We start from the raw sequence: 25,609 nt of genomic DNA, 5'->3' as shown, positions 1-25,609 counted from the left end.
ATTCTTTTGGACTCCTATCTTTTCACTTTTATTTTTATTTCTTTATTCGTTCGTCAAGTTTTCAGCTTTCGGAATGATACCAATCTTCTATCTTTATATTGAAAATATTTCGAAGAAACATCCTTAGCTTTATCCCTAAACTCTCAGTATCACCGTGGTAAATGCGGTAACAACGTGGTAGTGTCAGAAGTACTCACCTAAGAGGCCTCTGGTAAGAATTTAGATAAAGTCGGCATCAGGATCCGTCGACCTCTGGTCGACCATCGCTGCGTATGGCAAGCAAAGACACACCAGGCACACAACCGCAATTCAATAGATTGCAAGTTACAAACATCTCGTTTGCATTATTTATTTTGTGTTTTGGGCCAATTCTTTTCCATAACATTGCACACAACCGCTGAGCCTTGCTGCTATGGATGCGTGGGATTAACACTTGCAATCATGTGCGAGTTAATGAATATCTACGACAGATATGAATGACTCCATGTAAAGCAGATACGCCAGGTGCATAATCTACGAACTCTATCAACAGAAGCCAGATTCATTTAACAACCAATAGAAAACATAAGACGACTATTCGTAAAGATCTGCATTCATCGGATTAGACATTACTCAGATGGATCTACTCTGGTGTATAAGGTGGATGTTACAATGTTGTTGCTTGTTTTTCTTAGCATTGACCCTGTCACACATTAATTATTTGAAAAGAAATATGATCAATATTATACAGATAATTACCATGGATTTTCTAGGGGTCCCATTACTATTATTTTAACACGACGCACTAAGTTTCTCATTATTTGTATATTTTTCTTTCCGATCTTTTTGACACATTATTGAAACAAATACATTAATGATATTGACAATGCTGCTGTAAAGAAAGTGGGTTTCATCTATCGTGCTAGAAAATTAGTCATTGCTGAGAGTATTCCGTACCACTACACATCCATCATTTGGCCATGTATGAAGTATTATTGCCACATGTGGGATGGTGCATCTACCACTAGTCTCTCATTCTTAGACGGGATTCCTAATAGGCCTTGCTCTATCAACAAATTTCTTACCTCTGCCTTATCACCGCAATATTGCATTCCTGTACTTGTTTTACAGGTACTTTAATGGAATGCGCTCTGATGAATTCATAGCACTTGTACTTCCCTAATCCAGCAGCAAAACTGCCCCTTTATTGCAGGGGTCCCTAGATGCCGGAAAGCTTTCCAATCTAATAGTTACTTAGATTGGACTGCTAGAATTTGGAATTCCCTACCGCTTTCCCGCTTCCTTGCTTCTTGTACTGTTTAATGTTTAAAGGTATTGTCAACAGACATCTTGCTTCGCAACTTCCTACATAGTGCTACTGTAGACATGATCCAAAACAGTATTCCTTTATGTTACAGTGGCCGTACATCTTGGTTTGCGGTAAAAAAAAAATAAATATTGATTTTTAAATTCTGTAATTTCGTTTTCTTTTACCAAATTAACATCTATTTGCCTTCAAACACTTCCCAGATTTTTTCCGTATGGAAAATTTTATTGATAGTACGCATATGCAATTCTAGTCCATTTCAAAGTAACCTCCTCCGGCTGCAATGCACTTGCTGTACTGTTCCAACAACTTCTGGAAGACCCCCATGGACGTCCTCTTGTGTGAGCGTGTCAAGGGCCTTCTTCAAAGCCGCTTTCATCTCCACAATTTTCTTATAACGGCAGCTTTTAAGTTTTCCCTGCTCTTAAAGAAATAACGAAAAGTCGCAGGGAGCAAGGTCTAGACTATAGGGAGAATAAGGAACTCTGCTGATTCCCATCTTTGTCAAATATTCTGTGACAAAGATGGAGTTGTGAACTGGTGCATTCACGCAAATCTTGCGAATCGTCAGTTCCTCGCGAATAATTGTGTGTACAGTTCCCACACAGATATCAAACTATGCACGTATTGTCTCTATAGACACATGACGGTTCTTATCCATGAAAGTTTTATTTGGCCAATAAACTGTGGTGTTCTGACTTCCTTATCCCTCTCATTCCTCTCCTCATCTCTTACGTCACTCAAAAACTGATACCCAATTCATGCAGGATGGTCCAAAAGCCGTCTGAAGCATTCCATACGTTTCTTTGGCATTTTTCCAAGTTGAAAACTGAATTTTATTGCATATAGTTCTTCTAGAGTGTCTCACGTTCAAATTGCATTTTTTGAAATTCACAATCAGGCTGTAGTAGGATGGATTCCAATACCTTCTGTAGCTGTTCATTAGAGCCAGCAATAAAAAAAAAAACAATGGCCAGTCATTACATACGATGTATAGCAATCACATACTGAATTTCCAAATGTCTACGACAATTTTAAAATGCTTGTACAAAAAGTCTGGAAACTTATTGAAGGCACCTAGTAGTCATCTTTTTCGCATTCTTTTTCAATTACTTTTTTTTTCAAATGTTTTGTTTCTTTTTTTTTATCGTTTTTACAAAAACAAAACATTCTTTCCATCATCTCACGCTTTTTCAAATCTTGTTATTCCTTCTTTTTCATAAGCCATTATTATTGAAACAAAATTATTAACCAAAAACATTCTAGAAGACAAAGTTTATGCTGAAAGCATTCTCTGTTATTTCACGAAAACTTTAAGACGATAGAAATCTAAAATAAAACGATGAACGTCCTTCGCTAAAAATAAAATCATCGCTAAAAACAAAACAAAATACAAACAAACAAAACTAATTTAAGATTATTACATCGACAGAAATACTTCCATTATTTTTTTCAAGCTACTTCTTAAAAAAAAATAAACAAAGATGTCAACCTCGTCAGTATCTTGGATTTATCTAGAAATATTTTGTTAGCTCTCGAAGGAAAGAAGAGGAAATAGTGCAATGCTTATTTACACAGGAAATGGAATAGACGGTCCAGGTTCAATTTCATTTCAAAATTGTGGATCTAATACAAAAAATGAATTTGCCGTAGATAAGAAATTGATGTGCAGGACGAACGGGCATAGAAAACTAACTAAGCTAGGATGAGCTATTTTTTCTTTCTTTTGTTCGGCTTACACATCCCTCTTCTTTGATTTCAACGTTTTTCTTTCTTCTAGAAGTGTAAGTATATATATATATATATATATATATATATATATATATATATATATATATATATATATATATATATATGAATATTACATACCTTTCATGTGTCAATATAAAATGTTATGAGGAGATATTTTCCGTCGATTTTCAATATTCACTTCAATAACGCCAAATACGCGGGTAAAACTAGGTAATAAGTTATAAAAATATAACAATTAAGCTACACAAAATCTTCCGCGTTTCATTCTCGTAACGAACCGTCGGGCTAAAGTGGATAGAATTCGTGTTTCATGTTTTTGTATATCGAGATGCATTTTAGATAATTATGCCCTTCTCTTCTGCTGAGAACCGTTAAGCTTCGAAATTTTATGGAGGAAATAAGTTTCTTTTTGCTTAATTTCCCCTTTAACTTTTCGTTATTGTGCGGATAATATTAAGTTATATAAAACTTATTCCTAATCTTTCATTTAATATATATATATATATATAATATATATATATATATATATATATATATAAATATATATATACATATATATATAATATCTCTCTCTACATCTCTCTCTCTCTCTATATATATATATATATATAATCCATTTCTATAATATAATTAATATTTCTTTCTCTCGCTCTCTATATGAAGAGATAATCAATATCTCTCTCTCTCCCTCCACTCTCATTCTCTCTCTCCCTCCCCCTCTCATTCTCTCTCTCTCTCTCTATATATATATATAATTAATTACTCTGAACAAACAATAAAATATAAAAGATATTTATATTTTGTATATATATGCATATATATAGTCATATATATATATTATATATATATGCATATATAAATATATGCATATATATAGTCGTATATATTATATATATACATGCATATATAAATATATGCATATATATGCATATATATATTGTATATATATGCATATATATATGATGTATATATATATATATATAGATATATATTCATATATATAGTCATATATATATTATATATATATGCATATATAAATATATGCATATATATGCATATATAGTCATATATATATGCATATATATGCACATATATATTATATATATGCACATATATATTATATATATGCATATATATATAATATATATATATGCATATATATGCATATAAATATATTATATATATATGTATATATAAATATATGCATATGTCTGCATATATATATGCACATGGATATATGTGCATATATAAATATATGCATATATACATATATATGCATATATATACATATATATTCATATATATATGTATATATATGTGCATATAGATATGCACATATATATACATATAGTACATAGTAATGAGCATAATTATATAGAATGATGTTCAAGGTCGTAATGATGAAGGTGGTGCAATTATAAATGTAGCAAATAGTACATTTCGTGGAGAAGTTTTTGCAAGTGCATTTCAGAAACTGTATTATCACACAAGCAGAAAGGTCGTTCATATAAAATCAACAATAGATTCTTTGATATGGCAGGGGCGCTTTCGAAATGAATGTTTCTGTTTAAAAGCACAATTGCACCATGATACTTGACCTTTTCATTTTGAACCTGAATACAACAAGTAAGGACAGTTATATAAAATCAACAATATGTCTGTGATGTGACAGGAGCACGTTGTGAATGAATGCGTCTGATTAGAGGGCAACTGAAACATGATACTTGATTTTGCGTTTTAATTCAAGCCAATATATATATATAAAGTGTTTTTTTAATAAAATAAACAGTAAGGTTTCTTGGTGAAGCATTTGAGCTTCCTTCCGTTGCACCGCGATGGGTCCCCAACTAGAGCAGGATATCAATTTGACTTTATTGAAAAATGTGCGATGTTACCGAATTTGAGGAAAATCAAAATATGGAAGTGTAACACATCATTTGATTATCGCAAAATCCCGGTCACCTCGATTCTCCATGCTAGTATATATATATATATATATATATATATATATATATATATATATATATATATATATACACAGCAGGATATTTGTTTAATGATTAAAATAGATATCAAGAAAGGTATGCATGATCATAGAAAGGACCACTTAATTAAATTACAGACGGTTTGTTTCCTGACTCGCTAATCGAATCGAATAATTCAACATTAAGTTGGTGAAACTCAAGTAACCTACCATTGTCTTTATTTAGACGCTTTCACACGAGAGCAAACCGAGACACAAAGCTTGATTTTAAATGTGAGAAAATTGCACCTTGCACAAAACAGGGAACTGTAGATGGGAACAAAATGACTTGTATAGATCCGTCGACAAACAAACCCATCGTTCCTATAAAAATTGAAAGTAATGCCTGGGATACCTGGGAGGATGTTTAGATATCTTCCCTAGTGGTAAGATTAAATAGGTTAGCTTAAGAGATACCTCAGTTCGGTTGCATGAATAACCTGTTCCGGTTGATTGGGGTTCTCTCACAATCGAGGGCCACTAAGAAAAAAAAAACGAATTTCAACGGTTAAACTAATGAGTCAACACTACACTTAAGAATAAAGGTTAAGGAGACAGATTGTTAGTTCAATGAAAGACAGATTGTTAGTTGAATGAAAGCGCATACTATAAATGGTGCCTGGGAATGAACAAAATTTGATCACATATGGGGGCGATTCATGAAAGATATTCTTAAATAAACATTAAAAAAAAAAACGAAAAGAAAAATCAGTTAAGGGAGATAACTCTTGTAGCAAGAGTTAGTGTTCATTATATTCTTTTAATCTTGGGAGTTAATGCTGATTAGATCCCAGATTTCAAATCATGTAAAAGGGGAAAAATTATATACAGAAACATTGATGGTTTATTTATCGCTTTCCAAAAGATGCAGTAATGCCTGGCAAAATAACCCCTGAAACTACAGTAACTACGATTTGCATCTCACTGGCAAGGCAATTCTCTACCTATGTAAAAGCCAAGTACGCCCAAAGACGGAGTAGTGTTGCCACATATGGGCAGAAACTGCTAGACGCGTATTATACTGCCTTGACAACGTTCAAAATAGAATTTGTAGCCTAGTAGTAGATACTCGTTTCTCTTCACTTCAACTTCTTTCCCGCAGAAGAGACGTCGTAAGCCTATCCTTACTTTATCATTATTTTCATGACAAGTGCTCGTCTGAGCTCAAATCTATGGCCCACATGCCAAACTATCACGAAAAACATTCGTCTAATTGAAACCACTATCAATAATTTCTCCCAGTCTTTATCTGTGCTTAAACCTAAAAGTAGTGCCCATATTGTCAATGCGCAGAGGAAAAGATAAATCACCCAGCAAAAGCAAAATAAATGTAACGTGGCCTGATACACCAGATCAGGCTATCTGAAGATACTGGCTTTCCGGCCCAAAATAAAGCAAACATTATATTATTGCTTTCTACAGTCGCGTTGGAAAACTCAATCATGTTCCACAAAGTAAAAAACAAACAAAAAATAAACAGTTTCTCCCTACAAACAATTAAATAAGCACCATGTTGATATATAAAAAAGTTAACGTATAAAACCTTTTTCCATAATTTCAGGGTTCGGCATTAAATAACCCGAAAAGGGTTTATATGTCGTAAAGCCAAACAAGAAAACGTACCGATCACGTCTGCTAACGATGTGAAAATTCGTCTGCTGTGTTTCAGATAAATCTTCCCAATTTTATTTATGACTTTTCTCTTCCCCTCTCTTTTTATTTAATCCGTCTATCTCCTACTAGTCTACCGTCTTTTTAATTTTCTACTACTGTCCACATTTTTCTCTACGCCTCCTTATATCTGTATCTTTTTTCTTTTATACCGTAAAAATGTAATTTAGCTTGATAAATCTTATCTAAAAAAATGTTACGCTGCAAAGGCGATAAAAAATTTCCTCGACAAAAATAATCTTTTTCCAAAATTATACGATTTAACATAACTCGAAAATGGTTGATATGCCGTAAACCATCAGACGTACCGATCACGTAAAGCAACAATGCGAAAATTCATCTGCTGTGTTACAAATGAGTCTATATTACATTACAAAGTCGAAAAAAATTACCCCGATAAATTCTTTTTGAAAATGATGGGATTTAGTATTAAAGAATCTGAAAAGGATCGATACGTCGTCAAATAAAATCAAACGAATACAAAGTGTGAAAAAAAGAAAGAATCAAAAGAAAATACAAAAAAAAAGCACCCCTACCCCAAAATGGGCTGCTTTCAGAATAGCGACTCGCATCATGTGCAACAGCTGGTCTTTTATAAAATATTGTGCAAGTCTAATTGATGATATCAATTAAATATTGAAAACGTAAAGCAAATAAAAAAGAATTGGATGAGTGGTTGATTCGATTTGAATCTATGTTCGCTACTCGTTTCTAATTACGTCTGAGATCGCATGAAGTAGTTGTTAAGATTATATTGAAGCAATATTCTTCCGTGAAAGACCTCTATTTTTTTTAATTGGTGGTTGAAGTCTTCGAAGATTTAGAGATTACAAAAGCGATCGTGAAAGAATACAACAATGGAAAAGTAATGAAAATAGAATAATATGAGGGAGGGGTAGAGGTAGAGAGATAAAGGAAGAGCGAGGTCGAAATCAGAAAACGAATGAAATTGCGTGAAAAAAAATAGAGAGATGAGAAAGGGAAATATAAGAAAAACAGATACGGATATAAAAAGACATAGTGAAATGTAGAGAGTAGTAGAAAGGTAGAGAGAGGTTAGAAATGTAGAAAGAGAGAGACGGGAGAGAGAGAGAGAGAGAGAGGGGGGATGGAAAACGACAGGGAGAGTGAAATAGTGAGAGGAGAAAAGGAGAGGAGAGCGAATGAGAAAGGCTAGATAGAGAAAGATGGAAGAAAGAAAGACGAGAGAAAAAAGAGAAAGAATTCAGAAAGACGAGAGTGAGAAAGAACAGAGAGGACAAAGAGAGAAAAAAAAAAGAGAAAAATAAAAAGAAGAAAAAGAAAAGGAGAGAGAAGAGGGAGAGTGGGGAAAAGAGTGAGAAAAGAGACACGGGAGAGGGGGAAAAGAGACAAGAGAGAGGAAAGAGAGAAGAAAAAAGAAAGAAAGAAAAAGGAAAGAAAGAGAAGATAGATGATAAAAAGAGAAGTGAAGGAGAGGTGAAAGAGAGAAGAGAGATAAAAGAAAGATGGGAAAAGGGATAAAGAAAGAGAAAGAAAAGGACAGAGAGGAGAGATATTGGCACGTAGAAAAGGAAAGAAAGCGAAAAACAACAAAAAAAGTTGAGGAAGAAACATAAGGAGACACGTTTATATATTTTGATAATCACTGCATAAACTGACGAAGTTTTCATTTCTTTCCTATATATATAATCACATCAAGTGACTCTTATCCCATTTCTATATGTAGTTATAGCTAAAGAGCGTCACCCTCCGCTACCGTCGAAAACGAGTCGATACTCAAGACGGAAATGTTTGCTTCCTTGAAACTATTTGCGAGAATACGACAATAATTGAGCTTGTATTGGAAACTTGAAAAACCGTGATTATTTTTACAAGAAAAGAATCTTATTCTGTCACTCAACTTATTTCAGCCATTATTAAGAGGATTACATCAGAAACCGTCCTGAGTCGGAAATCAGAAAAAGAAAGCACACTATATTAATTGCGATACTTGCCAATAATCTTAATATAATCCGACATAAGCCTAAAACGATTTTTATTCAGATGCTCCAAAGACTAAAAAAAAAAAAAAAAAAATACACTAGACGTTCTCGGGTTATGATAGAGATACTTCCTAAAGACGCGTCGTAACCAGATCTACGACCTATATTTATGTCGTAAATACAAATGTGTTTACGACCTAAATACACCTAAATTAACACCAACTTCACCAAATCTGCTAATGCGGGAGTTAAGTCATAATATAGGACAAGAAAACAACATTGCTCAATAATTATCTTCCTCTACAAGGATAGGAAAGTGAGATTTGAAGTCCCTCTCCCTAGAAGAAGAACAAAAATGACTGAGCAGCCATGTTGGAATTCACTTGTAAGGGGGCCTCAGTCGATTAAAAATAAACTTTTCTCAAAAGGAGAAGGAAAAGCCTGAGAGAGTGGACCTCCTAGAGATGAGCAGGACTAAAGACATACCTCAATCAAAAATCATAAAGTAGGCACGGCCAAAAAATAGTAGAAAAACCAAGTTGTTTTTCTTTAAACGAATTAAAATCTATTAAAATCCATTAGTCTTTTTTTTTGGAGAACTTTTTTTTCCAAAAAAATAAACGCCTGAATTCTATGAGATGAAAAGCAGAATAATATACAACTTTTTCAAGTATTTTAATAGAATTTTTATCCCCCCCAACCTACGATTCGCCGCCATTTTTGTCTTGATGGATAACACAATTCTATATTTAAAAAAAGTGTTTGAATCATTTTTTTGTTTAAATAAAAATTAGGATGATTTGCTATAAGAATATGCAAAAATACTAATGACATAAGTACCTGAATTTCAAATAATTACATCTTTTATTTCAGTCTATGTATTTCGCGTGGCGAAATTAAAAAAAAAATCAAAAATTTATGATAATTTCGTAAAACCTACGGAAGAGTTTACATAAATATATGAAGTTATTTAGTCCTGTAAATTGCCATGTATTTTTAACGTTTGTTTTTACGATTAAGTGAAGAATCAACATTATGAGGATTTAATTATTTTTTTAATAAGCGATAATATTTGTTTCTACATAACCCCCGAAGTTAAGCAACGATGAGGCTGGTCAGTACCAGATAGATGACTATTTTGGAAATGGCAGGCACCGTATGTGTTGGAGACAACTCCTGCATCTAGTATCACGTTTGGTCGTCTTGACCCTGCCTTGTCATCAGGACCAAGTGCTTCTGGACGAGAAAGTGAAGTAGATGCAAGTCCTCCAAACTTTCAACTCAGTCAAGCGCAAGTCAAAACAAAAAAAGGGGGAGATAACAACTGTTTCTAAATACGAACAACTGTTTGTAGGCCTTTATGGTTTACCATAGATGAAGAAATATCATGTAACGACAAATTGCCGAAAGAAATCATCGTATTTTTAGTAAAATGCGCAGTTATTTATAGATTCTTTTTTTATCGATTCTTCAAAGCATTTCTTATTCAATGGTATATTCGCAATATTGGGCTCACTAAAAGAAAATTATTAATTTTTTTTTTCAAAGATTAAAAAGTAGTAGTTTTCATAAAATAATGAATATATATATATATATATATATATATATATATATATATATATATATATATATATATATATAGCTAATCTGGTAAAATAATTATGATTAACATATTCAACGAATTTCACACTTGAAAACACAATGGATTAAAAATTAAACATATTCGAAATTTGAATTTTCAACTTTAAAATCTTATACGTTCGCAGTTTCTTTGTTTTGTCTACAATTCTCACCCTCCCCACAATACAAGATATTTTGTTCAGTTTTGATTGATTATTTGAGGCATATTTATAATGACAAATAAAGAAGGGGGTGTAGGCTAACAAAATATATTAATATTATTATGAAAAAATATAGACCGTTATAAAGTTCATTATTCACTTAATAATCGGTGAAAATTTCGTATTGATTGGATAATTACTTAATTTTTAGTAAATTTTTAAAGGAAGACTTCGTCACCAAATACTTTCTCCCTCCTTCCGTTTTGGCCGTGCCTAGGATAAAGCCATCTCAACATTAGCCTTAACTGTTAGCTTTAGAGCTGAGGCCCTCCTCGCATCCTACTGAACATTGCTATGACGTGTATGTCATACTAGCAGATATTTCGGCATTGTCCACGAATGAATAAGATCCAGCCTGTTCTTGGTCATAAATCTGAACCTGATGTTACGGTTTTAATTTTTTTTCATTCTATGTTGGAATTTTGAATAAATAAATAAAATAAAAATATCATCTTTATAGTTCGTAGATGTCGAAAAAATAAAACGATCGTTAGATTTCTTATAAAATGTATCTCAAAGTTGTTCTTAATATAGGGCTTTGTTTGTTATTGAATCTCTAGACAAAGACATAACCTATTGTCACCGGTGACAAGTGAGACCTGACGGCCTATTTCCCACGACTATACTTCAGACAAAAACGTAAGTATCGGGAGAACTCACGAGATACAATCCATAGTTCTTGTGAATCTCGGAATTTCAGATCCATCTAAATGGAATGCTAATATTACGTGATGTTTTCCGTGGCCAGCAATACAATACAAGAATTCAACCATAAAGCTGTTGTTTTTTTATTGTTTTCTTGTTGTTTTTTATTGTTTTTGTTTTGCAATACATTCTTCTACAGCGCATATTAACGACAAACAATGATGGCGGACAGCAACGAGTGGACGAGCAACAACGAAACAAAAGAAACCCAAAACGCGCCCGAAGGAATTCTTAACAACACACCGGCCCCATGGCAATGTTTAGTGGTGAGTAATCCTTATGTTGTGTTCAGCAAATTAGTTCCTGAGTGAAGTTTCTATTTACAGAGGAAACGTTCACAGCTGGATTTTGACTACTTCCTAACGTTGTACGCAGAGAACTTCATAAGCTAATGATCGCATGTGTTTTAATACAAAAGCGCTTGATGAGTATAGATTCAACTGTCTAAAAGTGGTCAATTTGTACATATTTATCCTAAATTCTCAACAGTGTAATTTATTCATATATATATATATATATATATATATATATATATATACACACACTATACTACGAACTCTCTTTGGATCTTGTGTGTTATCGTATTTACTTGTGTGTCTGCGAACACAGAGGGAGCCAACAAAAGGATGACATCACAAATGGGTAAAGGTTAAAGGTTGCGGTCAAAGAAGAACGCAAGAAAAAATTCTGTGTAAGCTACAAATGGTTTTATACCGTTGCTATATATTACTGAATGAGAAATAATTTCTATTTAAAATCTATGTAGTATTACGCATGTAATTTTGGGAAAAGTACGCTTTAAATAGGTCATCAGTACTTGAAGAAGTCGAGGCAAAATAAAATATCGACCAAATTTTCATGATGCCATGTTTATCTAAAAACGAAAGGTGCTTTTCTCAATTTTACATCCGTAATGCAAACTGAATTTTAAATGGAAACGAAGAAAGAGGGTGGATATTCAATCCACCCACTTTTTGGTTCTCTTTCGAATAGCATCTCCGTTACCACAATGTTATAGCTATTTAATCTATGTGCATAATTCTCAAGTCGATTCAAAAGGTTTTGCCGATTTAAAATTTCATCTGGAAAATGAAAAACTCTTTTTGAAAATCTTTATCCATAACAGTAACGACCTTTGCTCTCTCCAGAATTATTTCATCTGTAAACGAAATTATAAAATTCTTTATTTTGATGTGAAATATAAATCTAACTCATGTTCAGTTTCCTCTAGTGATGTTAACTCAAAGACGCCTAAATGGGGTTTTAATCCTCAAAATAAGTAAAAACCCGACGGAGCTAGGTCAGGAGAATATGCAGGATCAAGCAAGATTTACTAAGCAAATTATACTACGAGAGCTTTGGCCAATAATACTGTGTAAACCATCGTCCATCTCGCCTGGTGTAGACTTTTTTCTTCCGACCTAACACTGCCATTATCCAGCCATTTTTGCCTTCGACTTTACGCGTCCATTTTTTCCAACGAGCACTTTGATTCTCCTCTGAGCACACTTCCTAATTTGCATATGCACTTTTTTCTACTGCTGCTGCTAATCTCTTCGCAAGCCATCCATTCTTCTCTGCTGCTGCTATTTATCCACACGCTCGTATGCACTATGTTTCATTAGTAGTATTATGATGGGAAATTACTTTTCTTTTGACTAAAAGTTGTTTTCGAGTCAACATGGGTGAGAATACTGAAGGAAACTATAAATGATAGAAAATTATGAATTAAATATGCATAATACTTTAATAATCCAAAAGAAAATGTTATCAATTTATTGTTGTGAGGTACGAATCACCCCTATTTGAGAACTAAGTGGAATCAACCAGTCCTATGAATACCACATTCATACCATATTTAACCGCATGCTACGAACACGTTCCTCTCCTACCACTTTAGTGGCTCCTGTATTCTTTATGATAAATACATATTATATTCATACACTTTACACTATTTGTGGTTTCTTTCATTTGTAACCCCTAGCACGGGTCTACAACAATTATCATGATGTTACATTTAAGTAATAACTAGATCAAGGACAACAGCATATTCTTTTCATTGTTTTGATTCTCCAGTGTGTATCCGTTGATATCTTATATGCTTTTAAATTGAGTGGTGTGGTTCTCGATTGATTAACTGTGTCTAAGTGTGTCGGATATATACTGGAGAGTAAAATAAAAATATATTGTTGCCATATCCGTAGAAATAACAATATGCACAGTATAAATTATAATGGTTGAAGCTGAAAATTCTACAAAGCAACCAAAACGTTTGCGTCGACCTAATAATTCATTACGTTATACTATTATAGACGATTTTTCTATTCGATTGTCAGATTCTTCATGTATACATAAGAGAATTATTGTTTTTTGTTTAAATATTCTCTCAGAACCCCCCCCAAAACCCTAAAAAACAAACAATTACCATACAAGTATTATGAATAATTCTGACAAAATTTGAAATAAGCCTTCCAATTCCAGTTTTCATCAATAACCACTGCGCAACAGAAATGCCCAGAATTCCAATCTATAAAGCACTTTCATTTCATATTTTATAGAAAGCGTCAAAGTTAGGAAACACTTAAAAAAAAACAAAAAACAAAACAAAACAAAACAAAAGAGGCATAAACAAAGCGGGCGAAGTAATTTTTTTTTTTTCAGAAATCAATCAGAAAATTGACTGTCTGTGACGAATGACGCTTCTACATTCTGCGACTGGTGCATTGTGGGTAGACTTCTTGTCAGTTCGAGGCATAATCGTGTCCATCTTGTTTGGTATCGGTACGAAAATAATCTAATGTAGGCAGCAGAGAATCTCGCTCAAGCGAGAACTACCGCGAGAACTCTCACGAGAAATAGAAAGCGTTTCCTGCGGGGATTTTTATTTTATTTTCATTTTATTCGTCTTTTTTTTTTAAACCTATCTCTTGCTTTGAATTGTCAGGTGAGATATTTTTCTTTTCTTTTTTTTTTTTGATAAGAAAACTCTGGTGACTTTTTTAGTTTTCAGTTTTGTTTCAAAAAGGACATGATCGTGTTCAATTTCACGGATTCGCTGGAGATATTTTGGATTTTATTTCGTTAAAAAAAAAATCAGTAGGAATTTTGCGCATTTTTGTTTTGAATTATAATGATATAAAAAAAGAAAAGCAGAATTTTACAAGCTGTGACGTTCGTGCATTTCGTTTTTTGTATATTTGTCGTTTATTTTTATTGTTTCCCAACCCCTTTCGGCCTCGCATCGTTTATTATTAACCGTCTTCTCACGTAGGCATGCAGCATAACGAGATTCAACGCACTTGGATATGAATGCATTTAAAAGCACACAAACAACAAAAGCACCAAGTTTCGTATCGATGCCAAAAAACACACGCACATGCAAAACGGTTTTGGTTCGTAATATCGACTGCCACTAGCTCGAACCCTGACTCAATTGTTTTTAAATACTAATGTGCAACTATTTATCAAGAAAAAACACGTTCCAAGATAAGGGTAAATGATATGAATAGATTATCACTGATTACTTGCATTGTTAGACACAAGATCAATTTAAAATGTGGCGAAAATTTATCTATCTATCTGGTCGGGCTCATTATCCGAACCAATGTGACCCTCTCTGTACATATTTCCCTGCCTTCCGTCAGCTACTTCAGATCTTCAGGATCATGTGCAATTTGCTGAATGCACGTAGATCTAGGTCTTCCTATGCTGGTGCACCTGTGCTGTGGAGTCCAGACAATAGATTTCTCACCAGCTCTTGCTTTCTCCTCTATCAGTGACCGACAAATCGCAGACGTTACTCTCAGCTGGCAGTAGATATGGCCGGTAGGTTACCATAAAGTTGCTGCTTCGTGAGATGATCTTGCCAAGATATATTCAACACTGATCGTAGCGTACCGTCTAGCTTCTTTCCAATCTTTTGGTAAGTATTCATGTTGTAACACCGTAAACAAGGACAAACTCAACTACTTCTCTGACGAACGGTGGGGAAAAATATACACCCCAAAAAAGAAGCACTCTAGATTGGGACTAAACGCTACTTATGCAGAATACGACCTATCTTTCTACAAAATTTTAAAATTAAATCAAGGTTTTACGGTAGCTTTGTTTATTAAATTATTAGGTGAAAGTACAGAATAGTTACACAACGCCCTCCTTCGCAATGTTAAGAATCAGTTTCCAATAACGTTATTATTTCAACAGTACGGTTTGTATTTAGTAATAAGTATCAAAATAAAATTTGCCTCATTCTAGAAAGATTTAGTCTTCAGTGGTTGAAGACAAAACGCACACTACACTTTGATTTTTTTTTTATTTATTCGGATGAAGTAGGAAATAAGAACCCAAACCGGTTTTACTGCGAAGAAAGAAAAAAAAAGGACACATTTCGATCGACACTGATTTCACCTTGATCTTCGCAAAACACATTAGCTCTGTAGAAAAATATCGCGACAAGAAAACTTTTAAAAACAGACTTTGGATGTTTTTACAAAAATAATACAAACGAATTATTTTATTATATCGCGACAACAAAACTTTTTTCTTTCTTTGCAGTGAAGTTGATTGGGGTCCTTATTCCCTACTTTGTCCATTTATTCATTATATTTTTAGGCTATATTTTTTTTTGTTGGATGACGGGAAACATTATGAGAGGATGAAACCGATGAATGAACTGAAGACAACTTGATTTGAATATAATGGTTTATGTATTACCATGATTCACAGGCTCATCGTTGCTTAACTTCGGTGATCTGACGGGAACTGGTGTCTCAAACGTGATTATGCCGTACCAGATGAGTGTCCATTTGAACTTCTACGCGCTTGTTTTTTCTCCGCTGATCTCGGCATTGTTTCCAGTCGTCATGAACTTTTCCTTGCCACTAGACTCAAGCAATGCCGATTCAACAGAGGTGTGGTTAGAGATTGCGCAACTTTTGCCACATAATTACACGCGCAGCTGCCCCTACAGGGGGTATCCTTTGTCTTTCGAGACTGAACGGAGGCATCAGCATCGGCATGATTAACAAAATTACATCACCACTTATTACCCATCTTTTTAAAACTAAATTATCACAAACTATCAAGTTTAAAAACCCTTCGAGGACAAACTTTGTTCATGGACTCTGCTTGTCATTTAGTACGCACACATAAAAAGAGATAGAGAGAGAAAGAGAAAAAGAGAAGGGGGAGGCCGGCACCATACCTTCTCTGTGAAACAAGCTATTTCAAACGCTCGAGATAGAATCAAGAAAGTATTTCAAGTCTACGAGTGCGGAAGTTCTCGATAAACAGGCAGAGGCTATTGTACCTATTTATAATGCCTCCCCACGGGGCAGAGTTAGACACCAGAGTCGTTTTTTAACAGAGAAAAGGTACAAAAATAAAAATTGTCTTAATCGTGAAGGATTTCTCTTCCACTGAAAGAGAACGAGAAATGGAAGTGCCGCATCTGAAGAACAGATACTACACTTTGATCTTGGCCAGAGGCTATTGCAATAAAAGATCTAAAATGCTATTTCATATTTAAACGAAATAAGCAAAAGAAAACGCCATTTTAAATCCAAACGTGACAAACAGACCGACAAACGCTGTCGCTGAAAAGACGCATCTTTGAAAAGTGCGAACTGCTTTTTAATTTATTGTAACGGTTAATCTATAGTTAGCAAACGGCTTTGTTATTGGACAAAGCGAACCATGTCACAAAATTATTCTTATGCCGGGCGACGTGCGTAGGATATCCGGGGAAAATCGTTGGCAACACGAGCACGCAATCTGCAGCGTTTGGACTTGGTCAGCGTAAAGGTTCTATTTATGCAACAGAACAGAACAAGCTCAGGTGGGGGATAGAAGTAATATTGAACGGACACCTCGGAAAAAGAGAGCGAGACAAAGAATAGATGGGGTTCTGTTAAACCGACTGTACACACGCGAATTGCACCCGGGTTGGAAGATGATGACAATTTTACAAATATTGAAAAAGTCGAATACAAAACAAATGTATAAAGATTATCTAACAAGAAATTAGATGCACCCTCCAAATGCAAATGGTTAATGCAAATACAGGATTGCATCAACGTCTAATAATTATACACATATAGAATTCAATGATAATGCACATACGCAAACACACATACACTAATATATATATATATATATATATATATATATATATATATATATATATATATATATATATATAAAGGAAGTATTTAAAGGTTACAACAATGAACACAAATGGAGAATTGTCCGGGTTGAGAAAGGAAGTTGACATAATGGAGCGACATAGATCCAATACACATTTTCTAATCCATTGTTTTCAAGGGGTTTGGAAAACCTAGCATTTGACAAGGAGGATATACCTCAAAATACGTTATAGAACACGGTCACACACAGTAGATCAATGCATAGAAGTTTGATATTTCAAGGACGATTTACTGTTGATAATATATATATATATATATATATATATATATATATATATATTAACATTTATGGGAAATTACTTGTTTTTGTACTTTTTCTCAACACCGACACATTTTCGTTTCTTCCAGTGTGATAACTAGGGATATGACAACAGCGTATGATTTTCATTACGACTCCCGAGTATATATTCGACACAGACAATCAACTGAGAACCACATCACTCTATATAAAAGCATAAAAGATATCAACGAATACACACTCGAGGGTCAAAGCAATGAAAATAATATGCTGTTGTCCTAGCCCTAGTGATAACTTTCTAATACTTCCCTAAATGCATATCACACGAAATCATTCAAACTCTTTACACCTCACTATATATATATATATATATATATATATATATATATATATATATATATATATAATTAATAATATTCATTTTATATATAATTCACATACATGGATATATATATAATTAATAATATTCATTTTATATATAATTCACATACGTGTATATATATATATATATATATATATATATATATATATAATGAATATTATTAATTATAATTCACATACTTATATATCTTTTCAATTTGCCGAGCGATCTTTTTTATTTCGGCTGGCATGTTGTATATTCTGGCGCCCAAAAATTGTGGTTCGGCCATATTCGTCTCAAGCGCTTTCGGTACTCCTGGCGACGATCGGATGTACGGATAGAAAGCGCTTGTACATCATGCCATCTGAAATAAAAAAAGACCGCTCGGCGAATTGAAAAGATACCTACCAAAATCAGAAAAAAGAAGAACAATCAGAAATGCTTGAATAAGGACTTGATGCCAAAATATGCAAACACATATGTATACGTGTGTATATACATATACATACATAGACGTATAGACATACATATACACACATGCATATACACGTATTTCTCTTCAAGAATATAACGTTCAATGTTCATTATTATTCAGCGAGGTGCGTTTAAAATTGTCCTGTAATACCCAAACCGTTTGAATCGAAGCCCCTGTTATTTCGCTATGGAGAGATGATAAAGATACAGGAAGTTGAAGAAGCAAACAAGAAAAGAATAAAATGAAATAAATTCCTCATTAGAACAATCGATTTCTTCGAATGATCAAAACGAAAACGCCGACGATGGTGGACGTTCTGACACCCTTTTCGCGATAGCTTGGCAGTTGTTTTCGGAAGTCAGATTAATAAAATTATGCCACGTTAGATTCAATAAAAATCGACGTTATTGAAAGCCTTTAACAACGTTGACAGTTGCAATTTGATTTCATAACTAAAATATTTAAGACAAAAATCGAATCAAGAAATTAGCAATTTCAAACCTGTTCATATGAGTGTTGAGGTTTGCATTAAAATTGTCTAAAACGTTTACTCTCCCCCTTCTCTCCCATATGTATATATGTTAGGTACGGGCAAAATGGGCGGATAACATAGAGGGACCTAGTTTTGAAAGCCGATTTATCATAAATTTTTTTGTAGGTTTCCGGCTACTTTTTTTATTGTATTTGAAAGATTAGAGACTAAAGTTAATTTCCTAAAGGAAAAAAATATTTGTACACGTGAAAAAAAAATTATGAAAAATGTTTTCATGCCGAGCTAACCAATTCAGCTAAATTTTGAAGTTAGATAAATTCATTGTAAAGATCCTTTAAAAGATAAATATTAGTCTTCTGGGTCTATTTCAAAGATAATTAGTAAAGTCCTCAGATATTGAATTAAATAAAACACACACATTGTTTGTGCAAAAAATAACCTAATTAGCCCTCAAAAAGCAAGTAATTCTACCGTTCGCCAAAAACGCAACAAATAAAGATTTGTAAACACGATTATACGAAAGCCAAAAATTACAGCCAATCGAAATGCTTTTTCAAAATGAAGTCATGAAAGTAAAAGGCGGTAGAGGTGTCAGATTTCTTTTTTCCATAGACGTGCATCTGTACATTCCTATTTTAGACGTTAGTATAAATTTTTATCATTTTTTAATTTAATTAATTTTTATGTTCCTGTTTTTAAATTATTTTTTTTTAAATTATTGTTCGAGATTATATAGAAATTATGTTACGCCGAAAGTTTCACATTCTTGCGAGCAAGGGCATTATTGAATTCTCGCATATAAAAAATTATGCAAAATCTGTAATTTAAAAAAAAAGTAGAAATATTTTTGCTATTATAATTTTTTGTGTGAAAATATTAAATAAACAATGCTTAATTCAATGGCAATATCAGTAGTTCGAGAAAGTCATTTTTCTTCGAGTTATATCGAATGCATTAATACGGATTTAGGGGCTTTTTTCGTAATGTTCCTGCAAAAAAAAATTTTATTGTGATAAATTACGGTGCTTTATTTATAGAAAAAAAAGCCAAAAATAAATTCGTGCGTTTTTTATTTACTACTGAAACCCATGGCTTTAGTAAAGGTATGTTTTGTTTAAACAAAATAATAAATTTCCACTAAGATTTAAATAAAAATTATTAGTTCATTATATTACGCGATCGTTATTTGGGAAATACTGAAAATTCCATGAAAATTGGTTAAGTTCCTTACTTTTGGTGAATTTCTAAGTAAAGGGAAGGGTCAACTTGTTTATACATTTTGAGCATCGGCATTCATTTTGCCGTACCTAATACATGTCATTAGTTATCATTTCAAAATCAAGCCAGTCTATTCTCATAAGTTTCTATTTTTGTAAAGTACGCCTTGCACATGCTTTGTTGAATAGCTTAAGACCATACAAGTCCTCAAACACAAATGTACGTTCCTCACGAATCTGTTGGAAGCTTTTTTATAAGGAACGAAAAAATATTTTAGAAAATAAAAATGGAAAAAGAAAATGGAGATACGTAAAGTCTGCAAAAGCATAAACACACACTATATATATGCTTTTCCCCCTTTTTTCCATGGTGTCAAATGGTTCACAGTCGCCTGACGAAGTTTCATTGACTGAAACAGATGGCTGTTTGTAGCGACCAAATGTAACTGTTTACCCTCGAATATGTCTATATATATATAAGTTTGGCAGCAATTTCTTAAAATAATATTTTATTGAAACATATAAACGATTCCTGTCTACAGATTTTCAGTTTTTTTGTCAGTTATCTTGTTTCTGTCAGGAACTGGCTGATGCAACTGCCATAGTCACTTTTAACTATAGTACTTTAAGATCCAGATGAATTATCAGGGCTGAATAACAATAAATATTTTAGCATACTTATGTAGGTGATTTTTTCTTTTATTAACTCTATTAATTATTCTATGTTACTTTAATATAAAATTGAAAATATTTTCGTTCATATGATGTTTATGCTTGCTAGTGCGATGCTTAATAATAATGTCTGCTAAAAGTGTTCGATATTCTTAAATATGTTTAAAAGTAACATTTTTTATTTTGCACTTATTTTGTCCTATTCTATAGTCTATATGTTCTATTTTATTCTAAAATCTATATGTCCTATTTTATGCTATACTATATTTTTATCAGGGTTTTTATTGAAACCAAATTGCTTCAAATTCTATAAAGATTTGAATGCTCTAAATTTTGATTTTTTCGAAACATTTAAATTTTATTTAAAAGAACCTGTTTTAAAAATGTTTTTTTTAAATTTGAAATCATTTATTTTTATTTCTTTATTTTTTGGTCCCCCGATTTATCGGAGGGAGGGGCCTATGTTTTCAGTGGCGTTTGTGCTTCCATGCGTCCGTATGTCCGTTATTCCGGACTATTGCCAGATAACCCTCCATTAGTTTTTCCTGAAATTTTGCCACGGGTTGTATTTCATTAAATTGATGTGCACAGTAAAATTGTTTTTTTTTTTGAAAAAATATCCGTTGCAAAAAAATGACACATTTTGCTCCATAACTTTTGCTCCATCCATTAGATTTTGTTAAAACTTGGCCAAAATATGGAACCCATTGTTCTTAATATAAATCCAGTATGGATGACTGACAAAATTCTGGTTCGCGTTCCCGAGGACATTTAGTACTAAAACGCCTCTTTTTGTGGCTCCTTTTTCATATTTCTCAACAAAAACTTGATATGTCTGACTATATGGTGGGTTTTCACGGTTGTCAACTCAAATATACATGTGTTAAGGCCTGAAATTGCACCGTTACACTGGGATTCGGCGTCCACAGGGGCTTAAAAGAGGTAAAATATTCCCCAAAATTAGCAAAAATGACACTTTTGCTCCATAGCGTTTTATCCATCTATTATATTTTCCTGAAACTTGGCCAAAATGTGGAGGCTATTGTTCTGAATATAAATTCAATATATTAGGTGACCCTAACAAAATTCTGGTTCGCATCCCTCTGGCAGTTTTTGTGCTAAAAACAACAAAAAAAAACATGCATTTTTGGAGCTCTTTTTTCATATTACTCAAGAACTTGCTATGTATGTCTATGTAGTAGTTTTCCATGGTGAAGGGGTGGCCACGCACGCGCGGTTTGTTATTGTTGTTGTTTTCTTGCTATTCTCTATTGTCTCCATCATAATATATCCCCCATTTTTTTTAATTTCTAATCTGAATGTTTTTAATGTCGCTGTGTTACATGATAAGGGCTGTCCCCTGTTCATGTAAGTATAAAAATAGAGAGATTAGTTAAAATGGAAATAAGAGAAAGCAAAAATCGAACCCTGGACATAAGTTTTAAAGAACAATAGGTTTAAATGGAATGTCCAGTAAATTGTTAATTCGGATGAAATAAATAATAAATAAACTATTCAATTGTTAAAAGAATGTGGATAATAAAATATGGTTAAATAAATTAGATATGTAGGTTAAATTCCTTTGTGGAAACAACACAAGAAAAATAGGTTATTGGGAAATCAATGTCGAAAACGTGCAAAGTCGCGTATGTTGAGACACGTGAATTTTGCTCACGTGGCCGGGATGCATGGAGTTCTCAATATAGGAGGTGGGAGTTAGTTGGTCGTAGAGAGAGTCAGAGACCGTCAGAGAGAGTCAGTGAGAAAACTCAGAGACGGGCGGACGTCTGAAGCGAGACGTTACTTTAGTGTCTGAAGTAACGTCTCGCTTCAGACGTCCGCCTGTCTCTGAATTTTCTCACTGACTCTCTCTGACGGTCTCTGACTCTCTCTACGACCAACTAACTCCCACCTCCTATATTGAGAACTCCATGCATCCCGGCCACGTGAGCAAAATTCACGTGTCTCAACATGCGCGACTTTGCACGTTTTCGACATTGATTTCCCAATAACCTATTTTTCTTGTGTTGTTTCCACAAAGGAATTTAACCTACATATCTAATTTATTTAACCATATTTTATTATCCACATTCTTTTAACAATTGAATAGTTTATTTATTATTTATTTCATCCGAATTAACAATTTACTGGACATTCCATTTAAACCTATTGTTCTTTAAAACTTATGTCCAGGGTTCGATTTCTGCTTTCTCTTATTTCCATTTTAACTAATCTCTCTATTTTTATACTTACATGAACAGGGGACAGCCCTTATCATGTAACATCCCTCCCTTCCATATTTCACAAAAAAAATGTATGCATTTTTAACTTTAGTACTTTTTTTTATTTTTACATCTACATCTACACAACCACACGGCTAGAAAGATCAGGCTAAAAAAAACACACAAAAAAAAATCTCTTTCAGTCAGCCCTTCACAGCCGACTTCACAATTATTTATTTTTTTATAAGATCAGGACCTTTCTGATCTTTGTGGCATTTACTTTTTGGGTGTAGGATATTTACCTATGATACACATCAGCTATTTTCCAGCCACCCATATGCCGCAGACTAGAGGTTTTCACCTTTCTCGAAATGGACGACTTCCTTCGTCTCAAAAGTGTTCTGATCTCTCTTTCCGCATGGTTAGTCTTATCAAGTATGGCTTTTTTTTATTCTATAACTATCTCATACGGGACATACCAAAGCTCATATACTTAAATCTTTGTGGTTGGCTTCAGAAGTTTAAGATATACCTTTTTTTCTCTCATACGGATTCACTCGGATTTCCTTGCTTGGATTCTTGAAACTTCGACGAGGATTTAGAAATATCACCCCTAACTAACTAACACGTTTCGCGCCCAACACCTTAATTGCGCCTAAATTCTATCTAATTGCCCGATTTTTTTTTGTGATTTTTCTTTTCTCTCACCAGGGCTTCCAAGATCCAGCAGATATATCCCACATTCATGCGTCTCTAAAAAATACAAGGTTATATCTTTCTTACGTAATCTACGGCATATTTTTGCTTGTCTCTTACTTCATTAAGCTATATGTGATTGCCTCGGGACTACCTCTCATCGGTTTACTGGTCCCCTTAAGAATTTTCGTATTCTTTCCAACGCCTGTTTATTAATTAAGCCAAGACTTACTACTTTGTTTGGAGTCGTTAACGTGCAACCAGCTTATTTTAAGCACTTAATTAACCAGGTTCCCAAATTTTTCGTATAGGGGCACTTCTTGTACTTATCAATCCCTACCAAGTAACTTTTCTTGGAGAAAAATTTTTAGGATCTCTAAAAAAAACAACAAAACCAAATGCTAAAACAAAACACCTTTCTTACGGCTTATCACATCTAAAAACTCCAAATACCCGTTTACGTAATTTTAATTCTTGTCCCCCTTCTAAAATTCTAACTGAATCTGTAAGCCAACCATACGTCTTAACTTATTTTCTACTAGATCATTTTAATCTAATGTATATTTACGGATAACTTTGAATTCTTGCTGTGAAAATCATAACATTACATACATAAGACAATTTACAATATTTGTTCAACATCATAAAAACATTTTCAAAAAAAAATACCTTAATACATTTAAACATTTTGCAACAGTTATAACTTTTTTTTTTAACAACAAAAAAAAAATCATCTGTAACAAACAACAATTCAACAGTCTGTCCAAAACAATTGTCCCTTTTTTTTCAAAAACAAAATAAATGAACACGCAAAAGGCGAAAAGTTCACTATGAACACAAAATGCATTTCAAAACAATTTACACGCTGTTTCATAGAGAGTACATGCGACCTTTGAAATTCCTGTTTTGATTGACAGATTAAATTCAACAATTCGTCCAAACGATTTCATATTGACACAGATTTTCTAATGACACTTCTACAAATATCAAAACAATAATAGATTACACAATCTCTGCATTCGCGTGTATGTGTGTGTGTTTTTTTTTTAACAGGCCAATTCATTTATCAATGAATTACGTTTGGTGACTTGTTTACTATATTTTTTCCATTACTACGAATTTCTTTTTACGGCATATCGGCCTTTTCTTCTTTTTCTTTTTAATATTTCTTGTATCTTTTGTTCTCTGTGTGCGTGTATGTTCAAATTTTTTTTTTCATTTTTTTTTCTTCGCATTTCTGTGATCGTGTAATTTTTTTCTTTTTCCGTGGTATTATTTATTTATTATTATTTTTTTTAATTATGTTGGACCCTTTTAAAACGTTGTGTTTCTTTTTTTTCTTTTTTTTCGTGGTATCGACCCCAGGTTCGGTTTCTTTTTTCTTTAAACCCACCCTTGCTGGGTGGTCTAGTCATTTACGGCACCAAATTGTGATTTGTTATATAGTTGTTTCATTAAAGAGTCTTGGAGAGAGACTATTATAAGTGATGCTTTTTCTTGTGAGAGTTCTTATTAGTAATGATATGAGTCTTAGTGAGAGTTCTTGTCTTATTACATATGATGTTGTATCTTAGAGAGAGAGATGTTGTTGTAATGACATTTTATAACACAGACATATAAAAACAATACAATTTACCTTTTTGTAGAAATCACAAACACAAAGATGAGCTTTATCACAAACACATGATGAATTTATTTTCTGACGACCGGTCGACTTCCTCATTAAGAACTCAAAGTTTCACATTTTAGTTTCTGAAGTAACGTCTCGCT

The 25,609-nt window shown here is 33.2% G+C and overlaps 1 protein-coding gene across 1 annotated transcript in view; it reads right to left on the bottom strand.

Moving 5' to 3' along the window:
* The window catches only part of LOC145248803 (uncharacterized), a 2,668,808-nt gene that overhangs the window by 1,358,366 nt on the left and 1,284,833 nt on the right, over positions 1–25,609 (bottom strand). The window lies entirely within an intron of this gene.

Source organism: Euprymna scolopes, chromosome 27, assembly GCF_053919585.1.
Source record: "Euprymna scolopes isolate OS-2025 chromosome 27, ASM5391958v1, whole genome shotgun sequence".
NCBI classification, from domain to species: Eukaryota; Metazoa; Mollusca; class Cephalopoda; order Sepiida; family Sepiolidae; genus Euprymna; species Euprymna scolopes.
Note: the sequence above shows the minus strand (reverse complement) of the source record. Positions and strands in the feature narration are given on the sequence as shown.